Source organism: Marmota marmota, unplaced genomic scaffold (genome assembly GCF_001458135.2).
Source record: "Marmota marmota marmota unplaced genomic scaffold, marMar, whole genome shotgun sequence".
Classification (NCBI taxonomy): Eukaryota; Metazoa; Chordata; class Mammalia; order Rodentia; family Sciuridae; genus Marmota; species Marmota marmota.
The window spans coordinates 60,362,044-60,374,648 of record NW_025999977.1 but is presented as its reverse complement, the minus strand read 5'-3'; the positions used below and the strand labels follow the sequence as shown (position 1 = coordinate 60,374,648).

The 12,605-nt window shown below is 47.5% G+C and overlaps 1 long non-coding RNA gene across 1 annotated transcript in view; it reads right to left on the bottom strand.

The window, feature by feature from the left end:
• Positions 1-5,969: 5,969 nt before the first annotated feature.
• LOC125617294 overlaps positions 5,970-12,605 on the bottom strand; it is a 14,483-nt gene continuing 7,847 nt past the window's right edge. The window contains exon 4 of the long non-coding RNA XR_007348277.1: positions 5,970-6,026. This is a non-coding gene — a long non-coding RNA (uncharacterized LOC125617294). The remainder of the gene's footprint in view (positions 6,027-12,605) is intronic.

Here is a 12,605-nt window from a genome sequence, read left to right as displayed (position 1 = left end):
CCAGAGATGTATGGGCATCAGAAATTCCACTCTTTCCAAGTAGCAACAGATGTCCAGCACATGCCAAACCAGCACGGGCTCCATTATGATGCCAGGTATCTATTTAACCAGAAATTCAAATTTCTTCAAACATTTAAAAATCTTCCTGTAGGTGCATGTTTCAGAGAGCAAACACAGGGCAAGTTGGTATCAAACCAAGGGCCTAACTCAAGAAATCAATCCACCTTGAACACTGGGATATTCAGCTTCTGAAAACACAATGTAAATATTTGTGACAAGTCATTATTACAATGGTTGCTACATATGAAAGAAGACAGAAGAGGAATTAACCCACATTTCATGGGGGAACCCTGGCCCATGAGATGGCTTTCACAGTTTTGGTTCAGGGGAGAGGGAAAAGTTGAGTGTGTATGTCACCATGGTCCCTCAGAGGACCATGAGCTGACCCCTCAGCTGGGGAGCAGGGTCAGGTGATGGAGGCAGAGCAAAAGTGGTCACAGTCTATTAGGAGATAAAGGAAACCAAACAAGAGGTGAAGAGCTCTACGTTGTGAGGAGTGTAAGGTGTAGCCGAACTTCTACAGGAGGAAGTTAACACAAAAAAGGGTAAGAGAGGGCACACTTTCCTAGTGAGAAAAGAAGAAGAGGAGAGACTCAGGAGAAATGGGATGAGGACTACAGAGATTAATTCTCATTTTAGTATAAATTTTTAAACGTTTATGCAAGCAGGTAGACCAAGGCTCCATTCCCACAAAGCAAAGGAGCAAGAATGAGATGAGGGCAGAAGGCGGATCTAGGCCACCCCTCGGCCCTCATCACCTGCAGGACAGAGGGTGAGGGGCAAGGCTGGGCTGAGGGCAGAAGGTACATCTAGACCACCCCTCATCCCTCATCACCTGCAGGACAGAGGGTGATGGGCAAGGCTGGGCTGAGGGCAGAAGGTGCATCTAGACCACCCCTCTCCTCTCATCACCTGCAGGACAGAGGGTGATGGGCAAGGCTGGGCTGAGGGCAGAAGGTGCATCTAGGCCACCCCTCTCCTCTCATCACCTGCAGGACAGAGGGTGATGGGCAAGGCTGGGCTGAGGGCAGAAGGTGCATCTAGGCCACCCCTCTCCTCTCATCACCTGCAGGACAGAGGGTGATGGGCAAGGCTGGGCTGAGGGCAGAAGGTGCATCTAGACCACCCCTCTCCTCTCATCACCTGCAGGACAGAGGGTGATGGGCAAGGCTGGGCTGAGGGCAGAAGGTGCATCTAGGCCACCCCTCTCCTCTCATCACCTGCAGGACAGAGGGTGATGGGCAAGGCTGGGCTGAGGGCAGAAGGTGCATCTAGACCACCCCTCTCCTCTCATCACCTGCAGGACAGAGGGTGATGGGCAAGGCTGGGCTGAGGGCAGAAGGTGCATCTAGGCCACCCCTCTCCTCTCATCACCTGCAGGACAGAGGGTGATGGGCAAGGCTGGGCTGAGGGCAGAAGGTGCATCTAGGCCACCCCTCTCCTCTCATCACCTGCAGGACAGAGGGTGATGGGCAAGGCTGGGCTGAGGGCAGAAGGTGCATCTAGGCCACCCCTCTCCTCTCATCACCTGCAGGACAGAGGGTGATGGGCAAGGCTGGGCTGAGGGCAGAAGGTGCATCTAGGCCACCCCTCTCCTCTCATCACCTGCAGGACAGAGGGTGATGGGCAAGGCTGGGCTGAGGGCAGAAGGTGCATCTAGGCCACCCCTCTCCTCTCATCACCTGCAGGACAGAGGGTGATGGGCAAGGCTGGGCTGAGGGCAGAAGGTGCATCTAGGCCACCCCTCTCCTCTCATCACCTGCAGGACAGAGGGTGATGGGCAAGGCTGGGCTGAGGGCAGAAGGTGCATCTAGGCCACCCCTCTCCTCTCATCACCTGCAGGACAGAGGGTGATGGGCAAGGCTGGGCTGAGGGCAGAAGGTGCATCTAGGCCACCCCTCTCCTCTCATCACCTGCAGGACAGAGGGTGATGGGCAAGGCTGGGCTGAGGGCAGAAGGTGCATCTAGGCCACCCCTCTCCTCTCATCACCTGCAGGACAGAGGGTGATGGGCAAGGCTGGGCTGAGGGCAGAAGGTGCATCTAGGCCACCCCTCAGCCCTCATCACCTGCAGGACAGAGGGTGATGGGCAAGGATGGGCTGAGGGCAGAAGGTGCATCTAGATCATGGTTCACCTGTTATCACTTATAGGACATTGTGAACTCCCTGAGCCTCCTCTCTAAAAGAAGAGGGCTAAGATTTCTGCACATACTGTGAAACATGAAAAGATAGAATCCTTTGGTGGATATTTTTGTGGAAATGCACATTTCAGTGAGAGGACTTTTCTGCTACCTGTGAGGCGGCAGAGTTCACAGGTCGGTTTTCACATGCTCTTCCCTCTGATCTTCGGGGTGTTGCTGAGTGAACATTTTGCTCCTTGGCCTTCTTTTCCCACATGCTTCTCTAGAACACTCAGAATTCCACTGTCTCTACCTCAGTCCCTAGAGGTTCTTGTTGTTGCTGTTATTAATAATTTCATGTCATCTCTTTATTCATGAGAACAAGTCCAATTGCAGGAGTTTCTTGTCACCTCTGAAGGGGCCTTTCTACAGATGAGCACTGTTTATTCTTGCCGTACAGCAAGCCTGCTTGGAGTTGCATCTTGTGAGACCCCAGAGCACTGCCCTTCCATTGTTTTCCCCAATAGACTAAAGGCTGAGGGGCAGTGCCAGGAGTGAGGACCTCTGGTCACCTCAGTGCCAGAGGTTCTTTGCACCAGAGACTCTGAGAGTTTCCTGTCATGTTTGCAGCTCCCCACACCTAAACCACTATTCCACCACAGAATGTCTCAGTCTTGACATTATTGTTGACATTTATATTTCAAGTATGCCTGCAGGTGACCCTCTTAATATTAATTTAGTGAAACTGTTAAATCTAATATTCGTTCAATTCTTCAGTACAAAGTCTAGTACATGTTAACTGTCCTTACAGACACACAACCTACTCATAATCTGTCAGTATACACAGAAAACCTACACGTTGCCTTACCTGTCTGTACACTAGGACAACTACCATTTTTGGCAATCTAATCCATGTCAAATATTGGGATAGGTGCTCTACCTCTGTTGTCTGGTGTACACTAGGCAGCACTGTACTGAGGATGTAGTCAACCCTCCTACTGTGGAGGTAGAGCCTTCCCCGAGGGCCTGCAGCCCTGCCAGGAAAAGGCCTTGGCCTGCAGGTTCGAGCATGTCAGCTCCTGTGCATGTCCCCTCCCTCTGCTGCCCTCCAGGGCTTTGGGACCTGTCAGAGTCAGGGGCACCAACATGAGTGACAAGGTGTTTTCTGTTGTGGAGCTGTGAAAGAGCTTGGGAGAGGGCAGATGATTGATGTGGTGTGCTAAATAAACAGCAGGTGGTGCACTGTGGCCAAGCATCAGTGAGATCCATTCTGAGGAGGGCAGGGTCCCCAGGCCTCACAGTTTTGTAAAGACCCCACAGAATGAAGCTAGGCCTGGCCCCTGGCAGGAAGTGCACAGGAAAGAAGACAGTGGATGGGGCAGCGTCTCCAGAAGTGAGGTGAGAGGTACGGAAGTCGTTTGCCTCTGTGCATAAAGCACACACTGAGAAGTGGAAAAGTCAGAGAGTGTGGTTCAAATTCTCACCTGAGCAGGCTGAAGGCTCTTAGGACCATGGATGGGCTGCCACATAGACCCCTTCAGATAGACAGTTCCAGCAGCCAGAGGTCCTATCAATGCTTTTCTCTTGTATACCTGGACACCTGACATCATACCCTACCTATCTGCACATCTGGACAACTTACACATTGCCTAAATCTGTACACTTGGACAACCAATACTCTGCCTACCTGGACATCTGGACAACCTATGCATTAACTGTCCATACATATAGACATCCTACACAAAAATCTCAGTACACCTGGACATGTTACCTATCTATACACAAGGACAGACTACACAGTATCTTATCTGCTTTAGTCTTAAGAACATTTAATTTGTAACACTTAACATAGACACACCAGTGTAAGTTGCCCTTGATACAACTGGTAACAGTGTGCCAAAACCATGAGGCCCACTGGGCTTTTGAGTTAAGTGGTTGAATGATTTTATAGGTGACATGGTGTCCACTGGGCTTTTAATGATGGATGCTTCTGTAGATAAGAAGATTAAATTTCACACGCCTGTAATCCAGCTGCTTGGGAGGCTAAGGCAGGAGGATCCTGAGTTCAAAGCCAGCCTCAGCAACTTAGTGAGACTCTGACTCTAAGAAAAATATTAAATAGGGTCTGGGATATGGTTCAGTGGTTAAGTGCCCCTGGACTCAATCCTTAGTACAAAAAAAAGAGGTGGAGGAGGAGGAGGNGAAGAGGAGGAAAAGGGAGAGGAGGAGGAGGAGGAGGAAGAAGAGAAGGATGCCCCGGATGGTGACAGCTAAGGAAGGCTTGGCACCAGGACAGACTCAGGTTGGGATTGATACCATAGGCCAGGCCAACTCAGAGGAGCCTGGAAGGAGCCAGGCAGCCCTGGTGATGCAGGACCCCAGGGCAATAATGAGGATGACTTAAATAATCTTGATGTGACTCTGACAGAAGCAAAGGACAGAGTGGGAGGTGAGGAAGAAAGGACAAGCTCAGGGTATTGTGTCAGTTTCTTTTTGTAAGGTTTACTAATATATTCATGTAATTTTGAAGATCTTCATTGAAGGAAATAGAACATACATATGGATAGTTTTATCTTCTTGGAGAATATGAGCCCACAGTTAAAAGTTTAGATTACAGAGCTATTTCTGGTAGATAGAGAAATCATTTCAAAAATCACAAGACCTCTTATCTTCAAAATAAAATCAGAAATCACTATCACAGGTTAGGAGATGGGGGGAGTTTTGCCTGGTCTGCATAGATTTCATCGCTCAGTAAAGTAAGTTGGTGGAATGAGTCAGTCTGAATCTGGCATCGCTCTCCACAAGGACTATATGGAGCCATCTTGACATTTAGCAAATACCACTTGCTCTTCAGCACAGCATGACCCAAGCAGAGCCCTGTTGAGGACTGCGCAGAGATCTGTCCAAACACTGTAAACTCTGATCCAAAGCCTCAGCTGCTCGGTGTTGGATTTCTTCTAAATCAGTAGTTTACCTTGGGAGACTTTTAAAAATACCAGTGCTTAGCTCCCAAAAATAAAGTGAAGTGGATGAGTGGGGAAGTCCTACTGCTGCTTACCAGTTGTAGCTGCTTGGGGCTGGGCTGCAGTCTGTTTTACTCTGAGTCTGCAAGCAAGGGCCTGTGCTGGCTGAGGTCAGATTTCCTGTCTATACCTAAAGGTTTTTCTTTCCATACAAAGTCTTCCAATATTTCTGGCAATGGGTCCTACTGTATTTTGTAGGCATTTGTAGAACCTAAAGTGTGTTCCACATTGTGAGGATCCATGCTGTCTCAACATGTGGGTCACAGTACACATATTGGCTAAACAAACCTGAATAGAACAATGAAGCCCTGGCTTCATTGAAATCTTAGCCTCTCGAGTCAAATTGCAATATGATCAAAGTGAAGTCAGGTGTTTGGGACATTTGTTCTTGACTAGCAAATGGGAAATGATCTTCTCCTGAGCTTAGCCTGTTTCACTATCACAGCAGCCTCCCCCACAGGAAAAGCTCCAGTGCCTGGGTTGCCCAGTGCTGCCGGAAACAGGGCCTCACTCTCTTGAGGGAGCAAACATCGTGCTGAGATGCTGGAGGATGGCGCACCAAGGTGAAAGTGGAGGAAGCCACTCTAGCTGCCAGTGGCCAGTGTCCCCTCCACGGTGCTGGAGAAGGGACTGCTGGTAGTGATCACCCAGTGTGAGCCCTGGCTGCAGGCTTCTGCTCACTCCTCTACGTGCCTGGACTCCCTTGCTCTGGACGGGGGAGTGTGTAGAGCTGCAGCAGGCTTTGTTGGGAGGCTTCTTCATGCCACCAACAAACCATTCCCACGATACACGGAGAATCTGGCTGTGAATCACATGTGATCTTTCTACAGTTGTGATGGGGAAATGGCATAAACGTGCACTGCTTGTCAGAAAGCTGTTTGCAGGGAGCATCTAAGTCAGGTCAAAGAAGCCCCAGTGCCAATATCACTTGGACCTGAAGGACAAGGGCTTCACAGAGGTCTCACCATCAGGCTAGACCTGTGCTTGGTAAATTGTATGACATCTGGGTGGCCTGCACCTCTAGGTCCAAGAAATTATGCTGTTTTGTTGCTATGGTAACTTAGGGACTCTTGAAAACCCAACAGACACCTGTAACCTGCCATATTCCTCAACACCCCTGTGTGGATTCCTGTGCGGAATCCCTGTCTGCCTCTTTTTGTTTTTTGTTCTTTGTTGTTTGTTTTTGGTACCAGAAGTTAACCCACAGGCACTTAACCACTGAGCCACATCCCCAGCCTTTTTATTTTTTATTATAGGGCAGAGTCTCACTAAGTTGCTCAGGGCCTCACTAAATTGCTGAGGCTGGCCTTGAACTTGTGATTCTCCTGCCTTAGCCTCAGCAGCTGAGATTACAGGAGTGTGCCATCACTCCCGGCTGGTAATCTTGTTTTTGACTCTGGCACATGTATAATTAATTGAATTGGCTAAACAAACCTGAATAGAACAAACATGCACTAAATTAGCAGACATATAAAAGGGGAAACAATTTATGTTTTAGTTTGCCTTACACATTTCCCAGAATGAAATGCATCAGGCCTCTGCCTGTATATTGGCTCTTTCCACAGGCCTCCAGGGCTGGCTCTGCTATGCCCAGAAGGCAGCCAGTGGGCCGCCTTCACCAAGAGGGCATGCCTGGCTGCCACGCTGCCTCCTGACCCCACCCATTGCCGCACTGGCTTTGCACCCTGGACTTGGTGGAAATCCTTCTTGACTTTGACTTCCGGCTGGCTGTGCACTAGGGAGGCTCAAGCAGATGCCCAGGAAGCAGAGAGGGCCTGGAGCCCAGGCAGCCCCTGCACTCCTGCTGCACGCTCCTCGGATCTACCCTGCCCTCTGCATGTGTGTGTGTGTGTGTGTGTGTGTGTGTGTGTGTGTGTGGCCTGAGCACGGGCCCACCAGGTGCCCTTCGCTTTGGTCCACCATCAACACACCCTGTCCCCAGTTCCTGCAGGCTGTGCCACCTCTTCCAGCTGGATTCCAAGGATACAGATGTGCTCAGCCCTGGCCTTATGGGTCCTTGGAAATAACCAGCTACTCCAGCTACTGCCTCTGACTGGTCAGTTGCTGTTCCTCCTCAGCATACTCCATGATCCACTCCTTCTCAGTGAGCTTTGATTCACTCCATCCTCCCAGTCATACCCAGCCTGTCCTCTGACTGCTTGTGCCCAGCGCCTATGACCCTTAAATCCCTGTGTAAAGCTTCAAAAATGTGCAGAGAGCAAGAAAGAGCCCCTTTGATTCAAACTAAAGCAACACTCCATGATTTACTATCATGATTACTGTTTACTACATGATTTACGTATTTGTGGGATACGAATTCTGAAAATGAAATTCCTCTGGCCACATATCTGCTACTTTACTTAGTCCTTGGCTTTCCAAAATATTTAACAAATTGGATGGGGGTTCAAATGCTCTTATGTGTTTTGTTAGTTATGGTCTTTGGACAGTAAAGGAAGCAAATCAGAATTTGATTTGTGAAAGGACATTAAACTAGGTTTTCTTTTTTCACCTTGATAAATGCCAAGAAAATTTGGAACCCACTGTTTTTCCTGTAGATTTTGCTGCCTTGGGAATCCTTATCCTGCTGGTTATACAGATGTGATGAAATTTCCTATTCCATATTTTCATGCATTTTAGAACAATGATTTTTCACTTTTAATGCATTGCCCCCCCAATATGACTGATGATGTTGAATAGTACAGTAAATTTGAGAAGAGCTACATATCACCAAATCAAGCTTCTACTTCCATGACAGAAATATGGTTTCATTGTTTCCCCATTGAAATTGATGTTTGGCAACATCACTAGATGGCTGGCTTTTTAGAGTCATAGAGCAATGACCCTTCTCCATAGGGTGGGGGCATACAGCCATCCGAGGCAAATTGTAGCCATGTGGGGAAGTCACATGCACACATCATCTGTGGCTCCTGAGGGTAAAAATCTAACCAGCAGGCTTGTGCTGGAGGAAGGCAGCTCAATTCACTGGAGGGACATTCATCCTGAACTCACAGGCTGTGCTGTCCTCCTATGAAGGTTCGGATGAGACATGGTAACTTGCTGACCTTGAGCAAGTTCTAAGGAAACTCCCGCTCCAGTTACTGATCTTCACATTCTGCATCTTGTGGAAATAAAAAGCTATGTAGCACTTGTGCACACCCTCTGCTGATGCTGGCTTTATGGGATTTGCTGTATGGAAACCGTATGCGAAGCCTCTTGCAGGTCTTAGTACCAGGAAAACTTCTGTGTCTGGATAGAAGCCATCCAACTGTAGAACAAAAGTTTGCAGTTCGGAGATCTAACACTGGAATATTTCCCAACTTTAAGAAAAGCCATTTACTTGGACCTGAATGTGGTAGGTTGCAGGGGCCTAGAGCCATGCAGGGTGGTATGCAGTGTGTCATCTAAAGGCGATGCCCTCCTAAAGTTGGCTAAGTACTGTGGCCCTTCATTATTTCACGTTGGTGTGCACCCCAGTTCCAAGGATGATTCTTAAAATCACTTCAAAGCAGCTATTTCCTTAATTCCACATGGGCTGTCTCTTTAGGCATCAGAAACATTGATGTGGGTTCCAAACCAGAAACCCTTTTGGACATCGGAAGGTATTTCTCTGGATGCAGAAGTAGTGCCTCCTCTTTAAGTTCCAAAGAGCAGTGCTTGATAAATACACTTTGAGTTGAAGGAGGGACTGACTGAAGGGTCACAGTATATCCTCTTTGCTGAAATGAGAATTAGATATTTTTAGTCCTTGTTATAATCTCAGAAAAGAATTTCTTCATTAAATTTTTAATGTCCCACCCAGCAAGAGTCAGAGCCAGTCTGATGCTCATTCAGGCTTGAGAAGACCCATCATAACCCATACCAATCCTGTGGGGATTGCAACTTATTGTCAACGTGGACATGCTTCCATTCAACACACGGCAGATCCTTTCAGGAATGGTTAGTCGTAATTGCCCCAAACTGAAGGCAACCAAGATGTGCTTCAGCAGTGGAATAGACAACTCTGATACCTCCAGATAGTGGAGTATTATTCAGCAATTAAGAAGTGAGCCATCAAGACACAAGGAAACCAAATGTATATGTTCAGTGAAAGAACCAGTCTGAAGAGGTCACACATAGTGTGGTTCCAACTATAAAATTTTTGAAAGTGACAAATCTGTGGTTGCCAGGGAGAGAGGGGGCTGGAGACTGGGGCTTTTGTGCAGTGGCACTGCTCTCTGAGATCACAATGTGATGGTGGACCCATGATGTCGTGCAGACTCTAGCCCATAGAATGTGCAAGCTAGCCCTACCAAAGTTCAGCGAATAAGAGAAAACACCTTCCATTTACCTTTCTTTATCATGTGCTTCCTGAATGGGGATGGAGGAATGCTGTAGATATGCAGGATTGATCAGCTCTCTCAGGCTCATTTCAGAATGTTACTTAAGTAACAAGTCCTCATCCCTTACAACTGAGCAGTGGTGCAAATGGTTATGTGGTCCCCATCCGCCTTCCTGCATGCCCTGGTGCTTCACTGGGGCTCAGCCAGCAGAGCACAAGACTGCAGGTCCCACCTGAGCTCCTTGGACCTCTCAGAGTTGAGCGTTCTCCAGAGCCACTTAGAATTTCAGCAGTATGACTAATTCTGGACTCAATCTGTGTTTTTCCTTGAAAAGCAAAGGTTTTGTGACATAGGATGGTCTTCACCCTCTGCTCCAAACACGTTTGGAATCCAACTAGGATGCCTGCTGCAATGGCAGGGGGCTCCTGCTGAAGTCCTGCAGAAGGGAGGCCACTCTACTTCTAATGAGCCAAGAGGGGAGAGTTATAATCCACCTCAGAGAGTTAGAATCCAGGTCCTCACCTGCAAGACCTCGCTTCCCATCTTCCATGGGCTGAGATACTTTGGGACTAGTATGTGCCTGTTTAAAAAATGGACTCAAAAAAATAAAAAAATAAAAAAAAATAAAACATAAAAAATGGACTCAATAATTCAGTGAGCATTGTCCAGAGGCATTCTGGACCATGAGTGCCATTCAGCTGTGCTCACATGCAACTGGATGCATCCGCAGTCTTCAGGAGCCTCAAGGTGCTACCTATGGCCACAGAAGAGCTAGGCTATGTCTACCTCTAAAGCTCTCTTAACAGCAAAACCTTTTCTTCTTTGGTAAATTAAAGTTTATAAGAAACATTATAAAACATAAGTGACCAATTTATATGCTATAGTTGTTTTACAGGAAATAACCAAATGAATGATGGCTGCAGTTCCATCTATCTGCTTTCAGTTCTCTTCCCCATTTTCCTTAATACTTTGCTGCTGGTATACCCTGAGGAGTGCAGGTGGGCAGTTCCAAAGGGCACATCCTGACTTGTATCTCAAGATGTCCTTTAAAATTTCCTGCTATTTCTTTTGGAAAATTCTAGATAAGTTTGTTATGTCCTAAAACTAAATGACTACAAACATCTAACACTGACCTTAATATAAACACATCAGACAGAAAAGAAGCACAATTTTGTGGCCAACTGGATGGTGATACCCAGATGCACAGGCCTGAGCAGAGGCCTGTTCACCTCCGACTGCACCCGCAGTGTGCCTATCAGCAGGGTGCATCCTGTGAGTGTCCATGAGGGGGCTGCAGGCATGAGTCATTCCCCACTGTGAACTGTGTTCTGTTCAGGGGCACAGAGGGACAATGTGTACATAGAGCTCCTCTCATGGCATGCAGGGAGACAGGTATGGGTGGTCCGTGTCATTGTTTCATTGATGACACATTTACAATGCACTTGCCTGGCATGACCTTGAATGCATTGTTATGACTTTTAAGTCTGGGTGTTGCAGGCTGAGTTACTGGAGAAATAGCCAGCTCACGTATTTATGATGTGCACTCTGGATATGCCAGGGAAGAAGAAAACACTGCCTTCCCCATTTGTTCTTCATTTATGAAGGCCAAGGCAGGTTTCTGTAGATCAGGAATCTAACATAGGCACATGCACAAGCACACGCGCAGCAGCGCACACAAACTCACTACAGTCTTTCAGGGCCACAGGGGAAAAGAAAGCATTGGCCTTGACAACTTACAACAAGATCTTTTCCAGGGAGATCTAGAATTATCTATGGGGTTAAGCTGGACTAACAGCCCCATCCTCCTCATTGTGAAGAACCAGCACTTGGCAGCCATGGCAGGAGGGAGCCAGGAGGGACAATGGGCTGGCCATACCAGCCCCAGAGATGTCCCTCAGTGGAGGGGCATTCTCCACATCTTAACCTGAGGGAGCTCTGCAGAGACAAGAGGCCTTGCAAAGAGAAGGAAGCAAGGCCTCCCTTCATCTGAATGCCACAGAGCAGCTAATGGCTGAGCCTTGGCTGTTCTGGATCCTGAGACACCAAAAGAAAGCTCATTACTAATATAGTGATCCTCTTCAGAAGAACAGAGGAGACTTCATCACAGCAAGTGCAGTTTATCAATTGTGACATGCATTAAAACTCGTGCCCAAGAACAAGAAGCCACAGTCCTTACTATAACTAAATTCAAATAGGACATTTATAGGATCTGAAGTTCCTTGGAATTTCCTCAACTCATTTGAAAGCTGTTGGCTCAGAGAACTTCACAGGCATAAAATCTCTGAACAGTAATCTTCCTTTGCCTGAGAATCTACCTATCTGGAAGGGGATTTGGAGATGGAGCGCACACAGGGACTTCGTGGCGGAGGCGTTGCAGTGTGGAATTCATACCACCAGAGGGCGCCAGGCGACTGTGGGAAGCTCAGGTGGCAGCCGCTGGGGCCAGGGTGACCAGGAAAGAACAGCTGCGCTTATTTTCACAAGCCCCCAGATTGCTAGAGATGCTGAACATTTTTTTTTCATATATTTGTTGTCCAATTGTTTTTCTCCTTTTAAGAAATGTCTGTTTAGTTCTTTCGCCCACGTACTGATGGGGTTATTTGGTTTTTGTTGCTGCTGCTGCTGCTGTCAGGCTTCATATATTCTAGATACTAATGCCCTATCCGAGGAGCAGGTGGCAAAGATCTCCTCCCATATTGCTGGCTCTCTCTTCAAGCTCTTACTTGATTCTTTTGCTGTTTGGAAGCTTTTTAATTTGATGCCTTCCCACTTACTGATTTCTGGTTTTATTCCTTGTACTTTGGAATCTTATTAAGGAAGTCAATTCCTGTGCCAACCTGATGCAGTATTGGGCCTAAGTTTTCTTCTAGCAGGTACAGAGTTTCTAGTCTAATTCTGAGGTCTTTGATCCACTTTGAGTTGACTTTTGTGCAGGGTGAGAGGTAGAAGTCAACTTCCATTCTTCTTCTTGTGGATTTCCAGTTTTCCCAGCACCTTTTGTTTAAGGCTATCTTTTCTCCAAGTTTGTTTTGACACCTCTGTCTGACATCAGGTGATTGTATTTATGTGGGCTTTTCTCTGCGT